General features: G+C 53.8%; 1 protein-coding gene across 3 annotated transcripts in view; it reads left to right on the top strand.

Annotated features, from left to right (window-relative positions):
• GAS7 (growth arrest specific 7) overlaps positions 1-20444 on the top strand; it is a 217687-nt gene that overhangs the window by 45436 nt on the left and 151807 nt on the right. Inside the window, exon 1 of one of the 3 annotated variants that reach the window (XM_045487370.1) lies at positions 17058-17408. The exons of the other annotated variants lie outside the window; for them this stretch is intronic. The gene's annotated coding sequence lies outside the window, so the exon portion shown is untranslated. Of the gene's footprint in view, positions 1-17057; positions 17409-20444 lie in introns of those variants that run through there. 3 annotated transcript variants of the gene reach the window in all.

The raw sequence follows: 20444 nt of genomic DNA, 5'->3' as shown, positions 1-20444 counted from the left end.
CTGGGTGGCGCAGTCGGTTAAGCGTCCGACTTCAGCCAGGTCATGATCTCGCGGTCCGTGAGTTCGAGCCCCGCGTCGGGCTCTGGGCTGATGGCTCAGAGCCTGGAGCCTGTTTCTGATTCTGTGTCTCCCTCTCTCTCTGCCCCTCCCCTGTTCATGCTCTGTCTCTCTCTGTCCCACAAATAAATAAACGTTGAAAAAAAAAAAAGAAAAAGAAAAAAACAACAACCCTGTTTGCAACCCTGTGTTGTGAAGTATTTATTATATCCATTTTATTTAAAGAATTTTTTTTGTAACGTATATTTATTTTGAGAGAGAGAGAGAGAGAGCAGGGGAGGGGCAGAGAGAGAAAGGGAGAGAGAGAGTCCCAAGCAGGCTCCGCGCTGTTAGCCCAATGAGGGGTTCGAACTCCCGAACCGTGAGATCATGACCTGAGCTGAAATCAAGAGTCAGACGCTTTAACCCACTGAGCCACCCAGGCGTTCCGCCCCCCATCCATATTAAAGGTGAGGAATTCTAGAGAGCTCTCCCAAGGTCACTTGGGTTCGTTCTCAGCAGAACTGATGTTGATGGGGAGCCTCCGTGATTACAAATAGCCCTGCCTCTGACCCTGTCTTGTTAGGCCTGCTTATCTGGGGTGACCACTCCACTGCCCTCTCTCCCTGCCCTTCATTTCCTTGGAGCTGGGCTCTCTGGAAGACAGATTTCAGAGCTTCAGGATGTGGACATGACCTGGGGTATCCACAGCGTCTGTTCAGGGCTCCCTGGATGCTCATTCAAACAGTGACTCTGATGTCCCCTGGATGTGGCCTCCCAAGGCAGGAAATTCCAGGGGTAAGTCAGGGCCAGGGCCCTGGGGCCACCTCTCTGGGTCTCCAGAGGGGCCCATCTGGGTGCAGGCCAGAGTACGGTCAGTCCAGCCACCAGCAGTACTGACAGTGACCCCGTGTGTGTCCACCCCCGCTTGGGGGACCCGTTATTCGTGTCTGAGCCCCTGTGATTTCAGCCTATGCCTGCACACAGGGCTGTACTCGCCCAGGTTGCATGGGATCTTTTTTACGCAGACATATACACGTGTGTAGACAGAAACACACGCGCATGTACACACACACACGAGTGTAGACAGACACAGACATACACACAGTGCCCATAGAAGCGCATGTAGGCAGAGAGACATACGCACGAATACATTTATAAAGAGAGTTTCACGGGGAGATGGTCTTAGGCTGTTGGGTCCACGTCTGATGCTGGTGCCGGCAGCCCACGGGGTAGGCAGAGTCAGGAAGGGGGGATCAGGAGATGGAGACCCAGGGGAACGGATTGAAACTGCCTCTGACCTTGGTGGTACGGGCGACCCGCAGAAGCCGGGCCTTGGTCGTGAATGAGCCATACGCACGTCTGGTCCATGAGTCGGAGAAGCTGAAGGAGGGTCTGAGGCACATCGACCGCGGCGTGCATGAGCTCCGGTGCGGCTGCCGCCTCCCTTTTTCCCTCCAGAGCTCCAGGAACCTTCCTATGGCGCGCACTAACCCAGAACATGCGAGAAAATGAAGTTCGGCCTCGCCGAGCTGACGCCTTAGAAGTCCATCATGCTGCCCGCCAGAAGGTGGGAAGACCGTAGGTTGGAGAGTCAGAATGACCTAAATTGAGGGAGACCCATCTGATCTGTGCCTTTTCCATGAAGGGTGCGGATAATGACACTAATACCCTCTTTGTGCAGGGTTATTAATGGATGTCAAGCGTCCCACTTGACTCCTGGATGGAGGGTAAGAAATCTCAGACTTACACCGTTCTTGATGCTCTCCAGGAACATCATATCTCCACATAATTAAGTTTCACTTTATCTCCCCAATAAGTGGCTTCTTCACAGAGGGCTGAGATACTCTCTCCATCAAGTTCCTCCCCAGGAAGTGGACCTTCCTTCTGGTGATTGTGAATAAAATTTAATTATGTTTTTTAATTGGTGATTGATGCTCTAGGGTTCCAGAAGGAGGTTCATGCAAGAGTTGTGTTCTGTCTTTAAGTGGGAATTCCTTTGGGGTTTCCTCATAACTTTCATCCTGGCTGTTGGTTTTAGATAGCATGTATGCTTTCTATTTAGCAGTTTAATACCCTTTTTATGTGTGTTTTTCTGGGTCTTTATGGGGAGTGTAAGAATACCAAGAAGAGGGGTTTTTGAAGCCGCGGATAGACGTGGAATTTTATCGAAGGATGCCAGAATCTCTCAAGATGACTGTGTATATTTTCATTAAAGAAAATAATAACGAGGGATGCTCGGGCAGCTCGGTCCGTTGAGTGTCCGAGTCTTGATCTCGGCTCACGTCTTGATCTCAAGGTCGTGAATTCAAGGCCTGTGTTGGGCTCCACGCTGGGCATGAAGCCTGCTTGAAAAAGTAATACGATTACCAACGTTAATAGGTTTTCTAGCAGGACAGAATGTTGACGTTAGAGGCAACTTGGTAGAAAGAGGAGAGGGCAGAGTGTCGGGAAACCTGGGTGCTAGGTCTGGTTCGGTTTTTGGTTACGAATTTGACCTTGGACAGCGCGGTACGTTTCGTCATTCCCCTTCACGATATCCCACACCCGCGTTCCTCATCTGGAAAATTGGTGAGTTGGAAGGATGGTTGATGAATCCATAGTCCTTCTGCCACATTGATGTAAGTGCTTTCCCATCTGTAGAAGAACCATGAAAAAAGTGTAAAGTGAGGGGACACCGTGATCCTACTTACCGTCAACCAGCAACTCGTTTTTCATTCACTCGCTCATTGATCCAGCAAATATTGATTGAGCGGCTGTGATGTGCAACGTGTAGGCATTGTTCCAGACGCTGGGAACACAGCAGTAGACAAAGCAGATGAGTTCCCTGCACAGTGGAACTTACATTCTGATAAACAGATAAGTGCTGGGAAGATCAGTAAAGCAGGGAGAGGCATGGAGAGGAAGGCAGAGTCTGGGGAGGCTGAGTTTAAGTGGGATAGTCAGGGAAGACCTCAGTGAGGTGACATTTGAGCAGAGAACTACCTGGAGAGTGGGAATGAGCCAGATGGAGGTCTGGGGGAAGAGTCACAGCAAGTGCAAAGGCCCTGAGGTACAACAGCAGTGCCTCTGCAGCTTGAGTTGGGCGAGCAGGCAGGAGCAGAGGGAAGGAGTTTGAGGTTTGAGAGGTTGAGCAGAGTCCGGTAATGAGGGATCTCGTGGGCTGTAAAAGGACCCTCCCTTTTTGAGGGGTAAAGGGAAGCCGTTTGGGTTCGTGAGGCGTGGGGGACATGACCCGGTTTCCTGTCTTACACCCATGACTCTGGCTGCCTGTGGAGAGTGGATGGAAACCAGTGAAGGGTGGAGGCAGGCAGACCCGAAGGGGTGCATGACAGCCGCACAGGTGGGGGGAGGTACCAGATTTGGGGTCCGGTTTGAAGAAGGTGCCTGGCAGGGGTCTGCTGACAAGTTGCACGTCTCATCTAGAGACGGCTGCTTGGCCCTTCCTGCCGAGAGAAAATGTGTCCGCCACCCTCCTTCCGGTCTGGGGCCATCTGGCCTGCGTTGCGCTGTGTCTGGGGAAACTGAGGACCCCAGCCCATCTCCACAAACGGCTGGCTGGACTGAGAGATGAAACTCACCGTGGGGTTTGGGCATCTGTAGGAGACATTCTGCCCTGCGGCCGAGCTCAGAAACTCAGGCCGTGGTGTGGCCTGCCCCAGCGCCCCCTGTCCCCGAGGGTCATTGTGGGGTTTGCTCGGCAAGGAAGACAAGCACGTTGGCCCCGTGCTGCCGGTCAGAGTCGGTGTTAGTCATGGAATCCTTGGCCATCGGGGACGTCGTGATTCATTAATAAAAGACAGCATTCGGGAGGCCTTTGCTTTCATTCAGGGCGTCCGGTCCTCCCTCAGACAGCTCTTTGTGCTCTTAGGGCCGGGCCCACCCCCGTGCTCCAGTGGGGCCAAGTCATTTAATTTATACCCGTGCTCCCTCAACTACCCCAACTCGGAACTGGAAAAAGCCTCTTCTGTCCCTCTTAAGGCTTCAGGTCTCCCCCCACTGTTTTCTGCTAGTTTTCTTCCCTTTGATCTTCTGCTGAGAATTTATTTCCTTCCTAAAGCGGAGGCATCTAGCTCAGAGCAGTGCAAACCCCCACTGGGCTGGCGGGCACCCCCCCTCCGCCCCCACCGTCCCCCTGCCCCCCCGCCCCCACCGTCCCCCTGCCCCCTCCCCCCCCCCCCCCCCCCCCCGCCCCAGCTCTGCAACCTTCCTACTTGCTGGGCACAGAGCTCACAAGGTGGTACCTGATAGGAGAGAAAGCAAAGGGATTGTGCTACCCCACGTGGCTGGTTTCGACCACGTGGAGACTGGAAAGCACACGTTAAAAATGACACTAAAAGGCGAAATCGGGACCATAAACGTGAAACAGCAGGGCTTGATGGCCTCGCCTGTATTGGTTTGGGATGAGTCTTCCCAGTGGGGAGGCAGTCTGAGTGGTGGGCAGAGGGAGCAGTCTGGAAGGGCGGTTTCAGGAGGAGGAGAAAAAGGACTGATCTCTAGGATGTATGTATGAGGGTCTACCTGTCTTTTGGAGGAGGTTGCCTTCAGGGGAGAAAGACCCAAGTGTTGGGGGGGGCGGTGCTTGGGAGGAATTGAAACCCACTGGAGAAAGGGAGGAAGGCATTGTGTTGCTGTCACTGCCCGTGAGTCAGACTGAAAGAGAGGGTAAGACTAAGTTGTTGTTTTTTTTTTTTTTTTGCTACCAGATGGGAGTGAAGTCCTCACCTCCCCTCTCCCCTGCCACCTCCCATTTATTTATTTAGTAAAAATTTTTTTTAATGTTTATTTAATTTTGAGAGAGGGAGAGAAAAAGAGAGTGAGAGAGAGAGAGGGTGGGGGAGGGGCAGAGAGAGAGGGAGGCACAGAATCAAAAGCAGGCTGCCGGCTCTGAGCTGTCAACACAGAGCCTGACGAGGGGCTTGAACTCACAAGCTGAGAGATCATGACCTTAACTGACTGAGCCACCCAGGTGCCACTGTCACCTGCCTTTTAAAGAGACTTAATTTTTTTCTAAGTTTATTTATTTTGAGAGAGAGAGAGAGAGAGAGTGCATATGAGCAGCAGAGGGACACAGAGGGGGGGAGAGAGAATCCCAAGCAGGCTCCACATTGTTAGGGCAGAGCCCAGGGTGGGGCTCAAGCTCACAAACCACTACATCCTGACCTGAGCCAAAGTCAGCAGTTGGATGCTTAAGTAAGGCACCCCTAAAGAGACTTTAAAGATAAAATTGCTTTTGGGGTGCCCGGCTGGCCCAGTTGGTGGGACATGTGACTGTTGATCTTGGGGTCATGAGTTCGAGCCCCCGAATGGGTGTAGAGGTTACTTAAAAATAAAAAAAATCTTAAAAAAAAAAAAGATCAATCACTTTAAAAAAGTTTTTTTTTTAATGTTTATTATTTATTTTTGAGAGGGGAGAGAGAGAGAGGGAGACACAGAATCTGAAGCAGGCTCCAGGCTCCAAGCTGTCGGCACAGAACCTTACGTGGGGCTCGAACTCATGAACAGTGAGATCATGACCTGAGCGGAAACCCAGAGTCGGATGCTTAACCGACTGAACCACCCAGGCGCCCCTCGTTGTGGTTTCGATTTGCATTTTCCTGAAGTCTCTTGATACCGAACATCTTTTCCAGTGTTTACTGGCTGTTCACGTTATCTGGGGAGAAAGGTCTTATCAGAACCTATGCCCGTTTTTCTTTGAGTTAAATCACCGATGCCCTTTTATTACTGAGTTGTAAGTGTTCTTTATATATTCCAGGTAAAAGTCCCTTATCAGATCTATGATTTGCAGAAACTTCCTTCTGTTTTCTATGGGTTGTGTTTCCACTTTCTTTATGGTGTCCTTTGAAGCACAAAAGTTTTCAATTTAGATGATGTCGACTTTACGTAGTTTTTTTTCTTCTTTTGCATGCGGCTTTCGTTGTTATACCTAAGAAACTATTGCCAAATTGAGGCCATAAAAATTTTTACACCTGTTTTCTTCTAAGAATTGTATATATAGTTTCGGCACTTACATGTGGAACTTAGATCTGCTTTGCATTAATTTTTTTTTAAGTTTATTTTTGAGAGAGTGAGCGAGCGTGAGTGGGGTTGGCACAGAGAGAGGGAGAGGGAGCATCCCAAGCAGGCTCTGCACCATCAGCATGGAGCCCGATGTGGGGCTCGAACCCACGAACCATGAGATCACGGCCTGAGCCCAAACCAAGAGTCCGATGCTTAACCAACTGAGCCACCCAAGTGTCCCTTGCTTTGCACTAATTTTTGTCAGTGGCGTAAGAAAGTGGTCCAGCTTGATGCTTCTACATGTGACTGTCTTGTCCAGGCACCGTTTGTTGAAAAAGGCTGTCCTCTTTCCATTTTATGGTCTTGGCACTTTTATCCATGAGGCTTCTTGTTTTGTTTTTGTTTTTAATTTTTTTTCAATGTTTGTTTACTTTTGAGAGGGGTGGGGAGCAGAGAGAGAGGGAGACACAGAATCCAAAGCAGGCTCCAGGCTCTGAGCTGTCAGCACAGAGCCCGACTCAGGGCTTGAACTCATGAACCGTGAGATCATGACCTGAGCCACAGTCTAACGCTTAACCGCCTGAGCCACCCAGGCGATGAAGGCTTCTTTTAAGTACGTTATTCATTTAAGTCACTGGGTGAGGAAGCATCCCCTTGTCAGTCTCCTGACCCACAGGGAGAGAGCAAATCAATCAAGGATCACTTAGCCTTAAAAAAAAAAGTGCTTTTGTTTGGGATTCACAACAAGATTTCAATGAAAACTTGCCCTGAAAATAGGCAACAGACAGGGCGGTTGAGTGGATGAAGTAATGATCTGGGAGTTCGTATTATTCTGGCCCTATTGTGGGGGGAGCGGGGAAGGGACTTGGCCTCAGCCTGCTCTGGAGCTCCATACTGTGTAGCTTGCAAAGCTGAGCCCAGTGCATCAAGTCTGGGAGCCCCATGTCCTGCCTCCCCCCCCACCCCCCCAGTGCTTCCTTAGGGGCAGGAGGTCGGTGTGGGGACAGCCCGGGGGGCACAGGGAGCAGCCGTCTGTGGGACTCTGCACAAGTTGTTTCTTGGCCCTGATTCCAGAGACGGATTAGGGAGTTCTTTTTCTCCTAGAAGATTCCACTGCAGAACAGAATCCTGGAGCCCAGAGGCCTCTGCCTCCCACGCATGGGTGTGGGCCCGGAGGCTGCACCCACGGCCTCCCTTGTGACTTGGGGCCCCAGCCCGGGCAGGGCCGTGTGCTGGGCTCCCCAGGCTTGGCCTGGCTCCCGGGAGGCTGGACCCGCACCCCCGAGCCAAGCTGAACACCCAAGAGCGGAGCATTAGCTAAGCCCCAGATGTTTAGAACCCTGACTCTGTGTCTGCTTTCCTGCTCCTGGAGGTGGTTCTGGAATTGGCTCCGATCTTTGTGTGGTTCTGTCTCATCAGCCTTTCCGGGGAGAGGCTGGGGGTTCCAGGATTTCCTCAGAGCTTTCTGCCGGGGTCCACTCAGCCCGGGTTGGAACTTGACCCGTCTCAGGGGCTTATCGGGAGCGGGGGGTGGGGGGTGGGGTTGGAGACAGAGGCTCACTTCTTGGAGGGGAATCCCATAATCAGGACTTGGGGGAATTCTCCGTCCTGGTTCAGGTTCAAGCTTTTAAAAAGTCAAGTTTTCAAGTTAAGAGTTGTAGCCTCGGGCTCTGAGTCTGTCCCTCGGTGAGCTCACAGTTGAAATGCTTTTAGGGAAGCTGGGTGGGGCTGTTGATGGTGAGGGTTCTGGAACAAAGAAAAAGTGAGCATTGCCTGCAGGACCAAAAAAACCCAGGTCTCTTGCAGACCAGGGAGCCAGCTAAGCAAAAGCCCAGGCCCCTGGCCGGCCACCCCCAGGTGGCCCAGCTTCACACTGCAGACTGTGCAACAGAGAGAGGGCCATGCAGTGACCCCCGCGAACCAGGGGTCTCCCTGATGTAAGCTGGAGCTGGGTCCAACGAGGGGTTTGAGGTGGCAAAGCTGCCTCCTTCCCTGGTGCCTCCCTGACACCAAGTCACTATTAATTTTTAATTTTTTTTAAGTTTATTTATTTATTGAGAGAGAGAGAGAGAGAGAGAGAGAGTCCCAAGCAGGCTCTGCACCATCAGCACAGAGTGCTGCATGGGCCTTGAACTCACGAACCATGAGATCATGACCTGAGCCAAAACCAGGAGTCAGGCTCTTAACCGGCTGAGCCACCCAGGCGCCCCCCCCACTCACCATTTATTAGTTAATTCCAGTGTCCAGAGTGGGGCCGATACCCACAATCACAGAATGTTGGATCGTCCCACAGATGGGGGTTCAGACAGGTTCAGATGTCAGGGGCCAGATAGGCCGCTGAGATCCCAGGGATTTTGGAAACAGCCCGTAGTAGCCAAACGTAGGGAACGCATGTCCAGCCGGAAATCTGAAATCTCCCCATCTTATAATGCTGGTATTGATTCACGTTAAAAACAATGGCCGTATGCTGCTCAGAACCTTCCAGCAGCCTCCTTGTAACCCTTTCTCTGCTTAGGAAATTGGGTCTTAGGGACAGGGGGTGACTCACCCAAGGTGGCCCAATCCAGGAAGCAGCCTGTATTCACTCCCGGGTTTCTAGACTCCTAGACTCTGGTGCTGTGTCCGGTCTACCTTACCAGTACCCTCCAGTCAAGCAGACCGGAGACCCAGTGAGATTAAGGGCAACCATCCAGCACAGGAAGGGGTGGAGTCGGGATTTGAACCCAGAACTGTCTGGCTCTGTCCGATCTGCTGTCGCTGGGAGGAGAATTGATTGGCATCTGCTTGATTCTGAAGCAGATTTTCTTTTTTTGCTTTATCTATATCTATATATCTATATCTATATCTATATCTATATCTATATCTATATCTATATTTATATCTATTTATATATCTATATCTATATATATCTATATATATTTATATCTGTATATATATATATTTGCTTATATATATGTGTATATATATATTTTTGCATATATGTATATGTTTACTTTTTGAGGGTGAGAGAGAGACAGTATGAGCAGGGGAGGGGCAGAGAGAGGGAGACACAGAATCCAAAGCAGGCTCCAGGCTCCGAGCTGTCAGCACAGAGCCCGACGCGGGGCTCGAACCCGCGAACTGTGAGATCATGATCTGAGCCAAAGTCCCACACACAACCCACTGAGCCACTCAGGTGCCCCCTGGAGCAGATTTTCTAACAGCTCTGCCCTGGGATTGGCTCTTAGCCCTCAAACCAGAACTGTTGCTTGACTAGTGAACAGCTTCCCTGAATTCTGTGGAGGTTTGGGGAGCCGCAGGGGATCCTGAGGGCACCTGTGTGCATGTGAATTCTCTGTCCCTCTTCCTCACACCCATTCATTCTTCTCGGGTTTCCTCTCTGAGAGCTCTGAGGAGCCCCACAGAAGGAGGAGTCAGAATAGGGGCTTTCCCCTGCCTGAGATTCAGCGCCCCGCCCAGCAAGAAAGGTCCACTTAACCTGTGCCCTCCCTGAGCCACTGGCTCGGTCGCTGCTGGGGAGTTGGTGTCCAGGGATCCTGCATAGCGTGTCCAGGCTCAGCCCCTGCTGTGGGTCCCCTGGGGTTTGGGGGGCTCTCAGGGTGAGCCAGGTGGCACAGGAGTCTGGACCGCCAACACTCTCCGTGTGCAGACCCCGGGAGCTCCCAGAGGACACCTTGTCCAAACTCCCCATGGCTTCATGATTGGAATCCAGCAGCAGAGGGTCCGGGGTGTGTGAAGGTTGAGGTGGGGGGGGGAGGCAGGAAGTGTTAATAAACAAAGCAGGGTGGAGGGGCTTCGACAAGATGTACTAGCTAAATATTTTCCGGATGTTTTCATAGTCGTTTAAGGCTGATCCGGACGAAACTAAGCGGGACTTAGCCTAACTTCTCCAGTAACTCCCACCCTCCTGGACCTCTCAGCCCCTTGCACCCTGGCCTCATTCCCAGCACCATGGGGACCCTGCCCCCATCACCCTCTGTAGCACTCCCTCCTTTCATCCTGCTGGGAAAGAGAATAGTCTTCTTTCCCCCCTCTTTTTAGTCCCATGAGACATGCAGTTGTGCAACCTGGTTTTTTCTTTACGCTCGATATTTATTGAATATCTTTCTACCTTAGTACGTGTATCTAACAGGTGATTTTTGGTTTCTGCTATCCGTTCGTTATTTGGATGAACTCGTTATTATTTATAATTCCCTAGTGATGGACGCTGAGGTTGCTTCCTTTATTTGCTGTTAAAATCAGTGGCACATAGGGGACACCTGGGTGGCTCAGTCGGTTAAGCCTTTGACTTCGAGTTTGTGAGTTCGAGCCACGCGTCGGGCTCTGTGCTGACCGCTCTGAGCCTGCTTCGGATTCTGTGTCTCCATCTCTGTCTGTCCGCCTCTCCCTTCCTCGCACTGTCTGTCTGTCTCTCTCTGAAAAATGAATAAACATTACAAAAAAAAATCACCAACACTGACGATCCTTGTGGCGGCATCTCCTTGCACGGAGGCTGCTCTTCTGGGGAGAAAGAAGTGATCTTCTAGGTAACGTGTCTGCCTGTGGCATGCATCCTGACCCGTGCTGTCAGTTGCTGTTCAGAAAGTGCACCCGATCCACAGTCCTTGAGCGTGACTGATGCCCCATTTGCTGGCCCCAATGGGGATTTTCAGACCTACAGGAGCACCCCGCTTCTATCCCCCACCCCCCACTTATTTTTAGAGAGAAAAATGTAAAAGAAAAACTAGTAGCAACAAATTCAACTGATGCTCTTATGGGTCACCGTGCCTGGGACACTCCCGTGCCTTGTTGCTGCCTGTCCTTCCAGACCCCATGAGCACTGAGATGAGGGCTGATATAACATAAAAAGTGCGCTGGACCGAAGGCCTGTGTCCCCAACCCTTGGCTCTGTTAACGACCAAAGGAAAATGGAAAAGCTCTTATCTCCTTGGTGGATCAGTTTTCTCACCTTTAAAATGGGCACAATGATCCTCGCATCACAGTAATTCTTTCAAATGGAAAAAAGACGCATGCTTGTACCTCGTACTTGGCGCATGGTGGGTGATGAGTCAATATTTATTGCAAGCCCTCCCCGGGTTACTCCAGCTTACGTAACTTCTCTTCCGTCTCCCCGACCTCCAGCTCTTCTCTGGAACCCCCACTTGTCCCTTAACCTGCCGCAGGGTACTTTCCTACTTACAGACCCCAGAAGGGAGTGATGTGGGTCCCCGAGGATACGGTGGTAACCCGGGCTCTTATGTGGGTGGTCCCTTTGCCCTGGGACATCTAGAGGTGTTGGATGAACAAACGTCCCATCACACGGGTCTCCTGTGGCTCCTTCCGTCAAGTTAAAGGGAGCACTGGATGAGATCTGGCCAGTGCAGATGGTGATGGGGAGGTAGGTAGGGGGCCGTATCTGTCTCAGGGCCTTGTGCCTGTGTGGGGGCTGCGTAGCATCTCTGGGCTCCTTCCTTTGGGATGGGGTAAGGAGCTGTGCATGGAAGCTGTGTTTCCTCTAGGACCCTGTCCTCTGTGGATCTCCCTTAGGCCCTGCGTGTGCGGCGGTGTGAGTGAGGGCCAGGCTCGTCTGCTCGTCTGCCGCCGGCCTGGCCTCGCCTTGCTGGAGGCTGTGCAAGGCCCCGCCACGAGGGGCTGGTCGGAGCCGGGAGCCGCGTGGGGAGCCCTCTTGGGGCACAGTGATGGCTCTGTTTCCTCCTCCGTCTCACCGGGGGCCCCCATTCACTGCAAGGAGAGTCACACATTCCCCCTTGAGATAAGAATAGAGCCCGACTGTGCCCCAGGACAGAGTCCAGCTTCTTCTGTGGGCCCTCGGAGGCCTGGCAAGGGCTCCCAGATGGTACTGGCATGAGTGGACCCTGGCTGCCTGCCCCGCCGGCCCCTTGTGCATTGTGCGGCCAGGACACTGGGTGCAGTGTGCGTGTATGCCCCACCCCCACCCCCCCAGACCACCGTCTCCAGGCTCTGCTCCGCATGGAGGGGTTTGGCCTGGAGTCAGCTGCCCCACGGCTGTGCCCTGCTCCTTCCCTTCCCTGGGGCCTCGGACTCCGCCCTCCCGGCCTTGAGACCTCCCCTGAGTAGCCACTCCTGTTTGTTCCTGGAAGGGAGGGAGGGATGGAGCCCGGGCTTGAGGGGATGGGTGTTGATGGCAGCTCGGTGGCCTCCCTCTACAGCCCCCCCGCCCAGGGTAGAGGAGGCAGGAACCAGCAGGGGCCCCCAGCAGCCTCACCTGTGTCTGAGGTGCAGATGGAACAGCCTCGTGTCATTTTAATAGACCAGGCTCTCTTACCCGGGTGCCGGGTGGAGGGCGTTGCTGGGCTCCCCTTGTGATCAGGTTGGGTGATCCTTAGTGTACTTTCTAGCCTTTGGTTCCCAAGGACGGGGCTTCTCATACCGTGGTCCCTGGACCAGCTTCGTGAGCGTCATCACCTGTGAGCTGGCTCGAGCTGCACATCCTCGGGGCGGACCCGGGATCTACTCAGTCGGGCACTGACAGCAGGGCCCGGAAATCTGTTTAACACGCTCTTCGGGGTGGGGGTGTTCTGATGCACGTGGAGCACCAGGGCCACTGCTCCGAGTAGGGTGTTTGAAGACAGATTTCCTGGGGCGCCTGGATGGCTCGGTCGGTTAAGCATCCAGCTTTCGGTTTCAGCTCAAGTCACGATCTCATGGTTTGTGAGTTGGAGCCCCGCATCGGGCTCTGCGCCGATGGTGTGGAGCCCGCTTGGGGTTCTCCCTCTCCCCTCTCTCTGCCCCTCCCTGCTTGCGAGCTCTGTCTCTCTCTCTTCCTCTCAAACTTAAAAAAAATTTTCTAGGAGCGCCTGGGTGGCGCAGTCGGTTAAGCGTCCGACTTCAGCCAGGTCACGATCTCGCGGTCCGTGAGTTCGAGCCCCGCATCGGGCTCTGGGCTGATGGCTCAGAGCCTGGAGCCTGTTTCCGATTCTGTGTCTCCCTCTCTCTCTGCCCCTCCCCTGTTCATGCTCTGTCTCTCTCTGTCCCAAAAATAAATAAACGTTGAAAAAAAATTTTTTTTTCTAAAAAGAAAACAGACTTCCTTGGTTTCCCGGGTCTGTCAGGTGACTCAGAGGAGTGTTGAGCCCATGGCAGCCTGGTGGGGACACTTCCATTCACAGGCATTCAGATCAAGAGATCTAAAAATATTTGTGTGGCTGAACATGGAGTCTCTCATTCAAGCTAAAAAAAAAAAAAAAAAAAAAGAAATCTCAACGTGCACATTTGTACGTATTTCAGTTAATTCTACAACTGTGTGAGGCTGTGTTTGGGGTTTCTGGTTGAAAAAGCTGAGCCGGGTGTTAGTAAGCTGCCCGTGCAGTGGAGGTGGGATAGGAAGCCAGGGTTTTCCGCCATGAGCTGGGGGAGCTTTCCGCTAGCCGTGGGGTGAGGCTGCCCCTGCCAGGGGTTGACGGGGGGCTCCTGGTGAACCTTCCTGGTGGCTCCTTGCCTGTCCTGAGAATTGAGTATTTGAATGGGGCCACACACATAAATGCATGTGTTTGGGGAAATGCTTCAGTATATGGGGCTCTGTCTCAACCTGTGAGGGTTTCTTTTTTTTTTTTTCTTTCTTCTTCTTTTTCTTTTCTCTCTCTCTTTTTTTTTATAATTTTAACTCCTACTTTTATTTATTTTTTTAAGTTTATTTTTGAGACAGAGACAGTGTGAGCAGGGGAGGGGCAGAGAGAGAGAGGGAGAGAGAGAATCCCAAGCAGGCTCTGCACTGTCAGCACAGAGCCCGAGGCGGGGCTCGAGCTCACAGACTGTGAGACCTGAGCTGAAACCAGGAGTCAGACGTTTAACCAAACTGAGCCACCCAGGTGCCTCTAAATAATGTCTTTTTTTTTTTTTTTAAGTTTAGTTATTTATTTGGAAGGGGGGAGGGGCAGAGAGAGAGAATCCCAAGCAGGCTCCACACTGCCAGCACAGAGCCCAGTGTGGGCTCCAAACTTAAGAACCATGAGATCATGACCTGAGCTGAAACCAACAGTCAGAGGCTTAACTGACTGAGCCACCCAGGTGCCTCAATATTAATTTTTTTTTGAGAGCGAGAGCCGTGAGCATGAGCAGGGGAGGGGCAGAGAGAGAGAGGGGGACACAGAATCTGAAGCAGGCTCTGTGCTGACAGCAGAGAATCCGATGCGGGGCTCGAACTCACGAACCGTGAGCCTGAGCCGAAGTCGGATGGTTAACCGACTGAGCCACCCAGGCGCCCCTGCGAGGGTTTCTGAAAGACAGTGGCTTGGGCACCAGCCGCTCTTCCAGGAAGAAAGCACTAGAAATGTAAGCCCCCCCCCGCCCAGGGGAGGCCAGGATGAACGGAAACAGGGCTGACCGTTTTTGAGGCTCTCGGGGTTTCCGAAGCACGGTCCCCTGGGTGGGGGTGGGAGAGCGTCACCACCTCCATTTGCAGACGAGAAAGCGGACTCTCCAGAGAGAGAGTTCCATGTTTCACCACCTCCCATGTTTTCCCCCATGAAACCCAGTCTCAGTGGCTTCCAGACTTGGTCGGAAGGAAGGGGGTTCGGAGGTCTATGGCAGAGCTTGGCCAGGAACAGGTAAGCAATCTCCGTGGGACTTTAGCTCTTTGGTATGTCTGTACCTGCTCCTCACCGTATTTTCTCAACCAGCGAGTGGGCCTGTGGCCTCTCTGGTGGATAGAAGAACGTTCTCGAATAGATCTGTCGGTCCAGAGGTTCAGAGATCTATAATAACAACAGACAACATTTACCTAACAGGTAGCTTTTCTAAACACTGTGCCTTCATTTATTAGCTCATTGGGTCCTTACAACACGCTCCAGGTATTACCAGGCCCGTTTTACAGATGGGGAAGCTGAGTCACGAAGAAGCTAAAGACTTTGTTCGGCGTCAGCCAGCAGGGGACGGGGCTTGTACCTGGACCATCCCTGTCGGGAGCCTATGATTGGAACCCCTGGTTGCTGTGTCCATGGTAGTTCTGAAGCCACGCCCCGCAGAGGGGAGGGGGACCCCTCAGCCCCTACACCTAACCCCATCCTGAAGGTATCTGCACACCCAGTTCGAAGGCTGGGTGTTCCCCAGCTTGGGGTCCCAGCAGGCCTTTGCTTTCGTGGGGCAGCTGAGTAGGGGAGGAAGTGGGGAGGCGGGGTGGGGCGGGGCTCCCTTTTCTTCACACCTCCTTCCCCCGCCCCCAGATGCTGACCCCGAAGAGTACGGTCCTTGTGCCTCTGGGACCTTCTGCAGGCCGTCTGGGGGTTGAGTCCCGGTCTGTAGCTGGGAGGAGAGTCTGCAGTGGCACCAGAAGGGAAAGCCTGGGTGTTCCAACTTTTCAGGGCCTCACAGCTTTGGGAGTAGAGGAGACCGGAAGAGTTTAGGGCAAGGGGCAGAGGGAGGTGGACGGCGGCTGGACCAGCTCCTGGTGGCTGTCTCTTCCGCTGGAGCCTGAGGCCAGCACCGGGCCAGCTGGCTCACAGCTGGATGCGTAGTGGGAGGCGATGGGAGGGTCCGCGGGCCAAGACACTGCCAGGGACGTGCACCCAGAGTCAGCCTTGGCTGTCCTCCAAACGGGAAGAGCCTTGGTGCTCAGCCCAACTCGCACTTCCCCCGTGGTGAGCGCCGCTGGTAAGAGAGTTCCAAGTTGTGGTCAGAGGCGTGGGGACCCTAAGCGTGACATCCTCTCCTGTCCGTCCTTCGCCACCGGGCCCCGGGGAGGAGACCCGGTCAGGCAAGAGCAGCTACTCCCGCCTAACAGAGATGCTCGGATGGGAGGAGATGGGAGCCCACAGTCCTCAGTCCTCGGGTTGGCACTTCCCGGGGGGATGTTGCGTCTGAAGCGTGGACCTGACCGGTTGGCCGAGAAGGGGCCCCAAACCCAGGAGGTGCTTTGGGTCGGTGACCGGGCCACCTGCAGGGACACCCCATTCAGTGGGTGGCTTCCAGAGTTGTGGTTTCTGCTGCACAGTTTTCACTAACCCAGGTCATGGTGGTCATGGTGGTGACGGGGGAAGGAGGCGGGCCGGGGACCAAGAACCAGACGTTCTCAAAGGCAGGGTCCCCCAGTGCTGCCTTCCAGTGGGCTTCGTGTTCCCTCGTGATGGCCACACTTGCAGGAGTCCCAGAAGACACTGAGTTGCTGCTCCTTCACACCCTTCTAGAATCAGTTATCTTTTTTCTTAATGTTTATTTATTTTGAGGAGAGGGAGGGGCAGAGAGAGAGAGAGAGAGAGACAGACAGACAGACAGACACACAGAATCCGAAGCAGGCTCCAGGCTCTGGGCCGACAGCACAGAGCCCGACGCGGGGCTCAAACCCATGAATCGTGAGATCATGACCTGAGCCAAAGTTGGACACTCAACCAACCCAGGTGCCCCCTTACTTATTTATTGTTTTTATTGTCTGCCCCCTCCCCCCTGCCCTGCTGCATGCCGGAATGTGTGCTCTGTTGAAGACAGAGCTTTTTGTGCCCCTTCTGTTTTGTTCACTGTTGTGCCCCAAGCGTCCAGAAGCAGGGCCTGGCACCTGAGGTGCTCACGAAACATCTGTGGAACGGACGCGTGGGCAGACGTGCCCGGGAAGCGCCTGGCTTGGGCCCGCCGTCCCTGGGAACACGTGTGCAGTTACCGCCGACACACTGCCATCTGAGCACCTTGCTAGCGACCGGCGGGAGGGGAGGACCCGCGTCCCCTGGGAGGTGCCCATACGGTCTGGCCGCCTGCCCTCGGCTCCGCTCTGTCCTCGTGATTTACTGGCCCCCCGAGTAGGGACCACGCGAGGGCTCCCCCGAATCCCTGCTGTGGGCGGTGAGGGCCCCAAGGGCTGGCCAGGTGGTGAGTGAGTGGAGCTGTTTGCAGCTACGGATTCCGGGGGCCGTGGCAGGACCGCATTCCTGGATCCCGCCTGCCCCTCCCTGCCCCACAACTCCGTCCCGCCCTGTGGGCTGTGGGAAGTGGAAAAGCCTGGTTGAGCAACTGCGAGGGCTAAGGCGAAATCCCTGTTTACTCAGCCTCTGTCATCTCGCCTGGTAACTGATGCCCGACTCACAAACTTAATCCGGGACAGTCACGGCCGCCTCCGCACCCTGCGAGGTTCCCATCCCTCTCCGGGTCAAGGCCAGACCCGGATTCCCAGCCCAGACCGCCGGCGGGCTCCCCCGGGGGAGCCTCCAGCTTAGGGTGGGCAAGCTCTGCTCACAGGTTTGCTCTTGACCTCCTGATTCAGCCGCCTGCTCGACATCTCCAGCCGTCACACCGGGTCCTTCCTCCGGGTCTGGGCCCCCTGCAGCCTTTCAGCAACGGGCAAGCCTGTCTTTCCAGCTGCGTGGCTCACAGCCCTCAAAAGCTTTGGCACCCCTGTTTCCTCCCCCTGCTTGGGTTTCGTTTGCCAGGTAAGCCTGTGGGCCCCTCCTTCCAAATAGACTTTTTAAAAAGGTGTAGCCATTTCTCGCCGTCCCCACCGCCGCCCCCTCTGGGTGAGACGAAGCCACCACCCTTGTGTCCCTGGTTTCTTACAGGGGCTGCCCGGATGCTCTGCTAGGTCCTGGTCTGTTGTTCTTTTTTTAATTCATTTTTGAGAGAGAGAGAGAGAGAGAGAGACGGAGCATGAACAGGGGGAGGGACAACGAGAGAAGGAGACACAGAATCCGAAGCAGGCTTCGAGCTGTCCTCATAGAGCCTGATGCTGGGCTCGAACCCACAAACTGTGACATAGGACCTGAGCCGAAGTCGGATGCTCAACCGACTGAGCCATCCAGGTGCTCCCTGCTCTGTTGTTCTTACATAACAAGTCCGATTGTGTCACTTGGGTCCTCAGGACGTGGCGGTGGATCCCCACGATGGTGGAGTAGAGTCGAGGAAGCCCTCACGGTGGCCGGTGGGGCGCTACGTGACCTCAGCGCCTGCACCCCACCCCCTCATCCCGCTCATCCTTTCCTTGCACACCAGCTTCCACCGTGTCCCTGCACACGTCCCAGGCATGCTTCCTCGTGAGGGTCTTTGTGGCCCATGTGGGTCCCCCAGAGATGTCCAGTCTAGAGCCTGGGACACAGCAGTCAGGTTTTGCAGGTGCAGTTGAGGCTATCAGGATGGGGAGAGGGTCCTGGACTATCCGGACGAGCCCAGCACGATGACAAGGGTCCTTGTGAGATGAGGCAGGAGGGCCAGGTCAGCAGTAGATGTGACAACAGAAGCAGGAGGTTGAGCGATGCTCCGAAGGGAACATATGCCAGGGATGCGGCGGCCTCTGGGGACTGAACCGGGCGAGGTTCTGTCTGGGGGCTTCTAGAAGGAGCTGAACCTACTAACACCTTGGCTTCGGCCCAGGGAGACCCCTCTAGGCTTCTGACCTCCAGATCCGTAAGACCATAAATCTGTGCCGGTTTGAGCCCCTTCGTTTGCAGTCATTTGTCACAGTAGCCCCCTCAAGAAGAGTAACCTACCGATTCATCTCAAAATCTTGTCACTCTTGCCATGCCTGCTTTTTCCTGTTCTTCTTCCTCTTCTCCGTCACTTACTGCCTTCCAGCAAAACCCAACCTCATACCTGTGTGCTGGGCTTGTTGTGGCTTGGGTGTCTGCCCTCATGAGAATGCAAGCCCTGCTAGGATGCGGACCTTTTGTCTTGTGACCAGTGCGTCCCAGCACCTAAAACTGTGTCTGGTCTATAAGAAGTGCTCAGGAAGTATTTGTCCAATGAATGAGTAAATGAATAGATAAATGGATGGATGGGTGAATGAATGAATTAATGGAAGGAAGGAAGGAAGGAAGGAAGGAAGGAAGGAAGGAAGGAAGGATGGATTAATGAATGGAGAAATGAATGGATAGGTCAGTGAATGGATGGATGGATGGATGGATGGATGAGTGAATGGAAGGTTGGATGGATGGATGGATGGATGGGTTAATGAGTGGATAAATGAATGGATAGGTCAGTGAATGGATGGATGGATGGATGGATGAGTGAATGAAGGATGGATGGATGGATTAATGAATGGATAAATGAATGGATAGGTCAGTGAATGGATGGATGGATGGAGGTGAGTGGATGGATGGATGGATGGGTGAGTGAATGGAAGGAAGGATGGATGGGTGAATGAATGCATGGATGAGGGAGTGCATGGTTCCATGGCCTGGATTTCTCTCTTCTTCTACCTGGTTCTCTTTGTCAGTTGTCCCCTAATAAGACCGTTTCTGGGTCACCTCCTCACGAGGCCTCTCCCCTCTCAGGGCTTTCTGTTGGTGGTTCTTACTGAGTGCCCAGCAACTGCAAATGGCACAGCTGTTGGCCATGCTCTCTGGCATAGACCGTACTGTAGCCAGGCACTTCAGGACTTTTTTTTCTATGTGTTTCTTACAGGGGATTGTTGTCTGAGGACCCGTTTGTCCCCAACCCTCACCTCTTATTTCACCAGAGAAAGATGAAAATCCTTAGGTGGGTGGTCCTGCTCTGGCCGAAGGGGTCCGGCCCGGCTAATTTCCAGAGCCTTCTGGGCTCAGGCGTCCTGGTGCTACTATGCCCCAACTGAGTGACCTCTTTGGGGGCTCCTGTCACCAGTGTTACCCCAGGACACCAGTGCCTTGCTCACAGCTGACACTCAGAACTTGCGTAGTTAGTGGGTGAGGTGAGGTCTCACAGGAGGGTAAGAGGTTCTTCCCGGGGACGAGGGATGGGAGAGACTGAGGGGTTTGTCTCATCAACACCAACTTGTGTGGAGGTTGGTGTGTTTGGAAGAAGGACAAGAAGCAGAGAGAAGAGATAGTAGTAAGGATGGGTGAGCGGGTGGGGCAAGAATTATGGGCGCTTTGGGCTTGGGGGCCCCCAAAGAGTATGGTGCATGGCAGGGAGGAACAGAGAAGGACAAGGGAGGTGCACGCTCTGGGCTGAGGGTCGCTTCCCCAGGAAGCAGCTGCAGGCTGTAGGGGGTGACCAGTTGGCTGTTAGGGAGACTCCTTCCCGCTGTCTTCCCTGGGGAGGACACATTTTGAAACACTTCCTGAGCCGGGGAGGGAGGTGATGCATTGCGCCCCCCCTGCCCCCAGATTGCTGATGAAGTGTGGTTAGTTAGAAACCTCCAGCTGTGTTTTTGCACCACCCCCCCACCTCCCTGGACACCCGCTCCGTCCCACTGGGGGCTCCCCTCCCTCCCCGGTCCTCCCCCTGCCGGCTGGTGACTCACTCGGCTCTTGTGCAACGGTGCGGGCTCTCGCTCCCCGAGAAGGGCTGTTTTCCTCTGTGCCATAGCTCCCGTTCCTGATTTATGTCTTTTCATTTGGGCTAATGCTTTCCACATTTAGGTCTGAGGATTAGTGCGTGGCTCATGGCTGCAACCACCAAGGTCCCAGTGCCCAGCTTGGGTCTGGCCCCAAGAGGGCAGGCAGCCAGCCAGACGGAGGAGGGACACGGGGGTGGGGGGGGGCAGGAAGCTTGGA

This window comes from Leopardus geoffroyi, chromosome E1 (assembly GCF_018350155.1).
Source record: "Leopardus geoffroyi isolate Oge1 chromosome E1, O.geoffroyi_Oge1_pat1.0, whole genome shotgun sequence".
In the NCBI taxonomy this organism is placed as follows: Eukaryota; Metazoa; Chordata; class Mammalia; order Carnivora; family Felidae; genus Leopardus; species Leopardus geoffroyi.
This window is presented reverse-complemented; position numbering and strand designations above follow the sequence as displayed.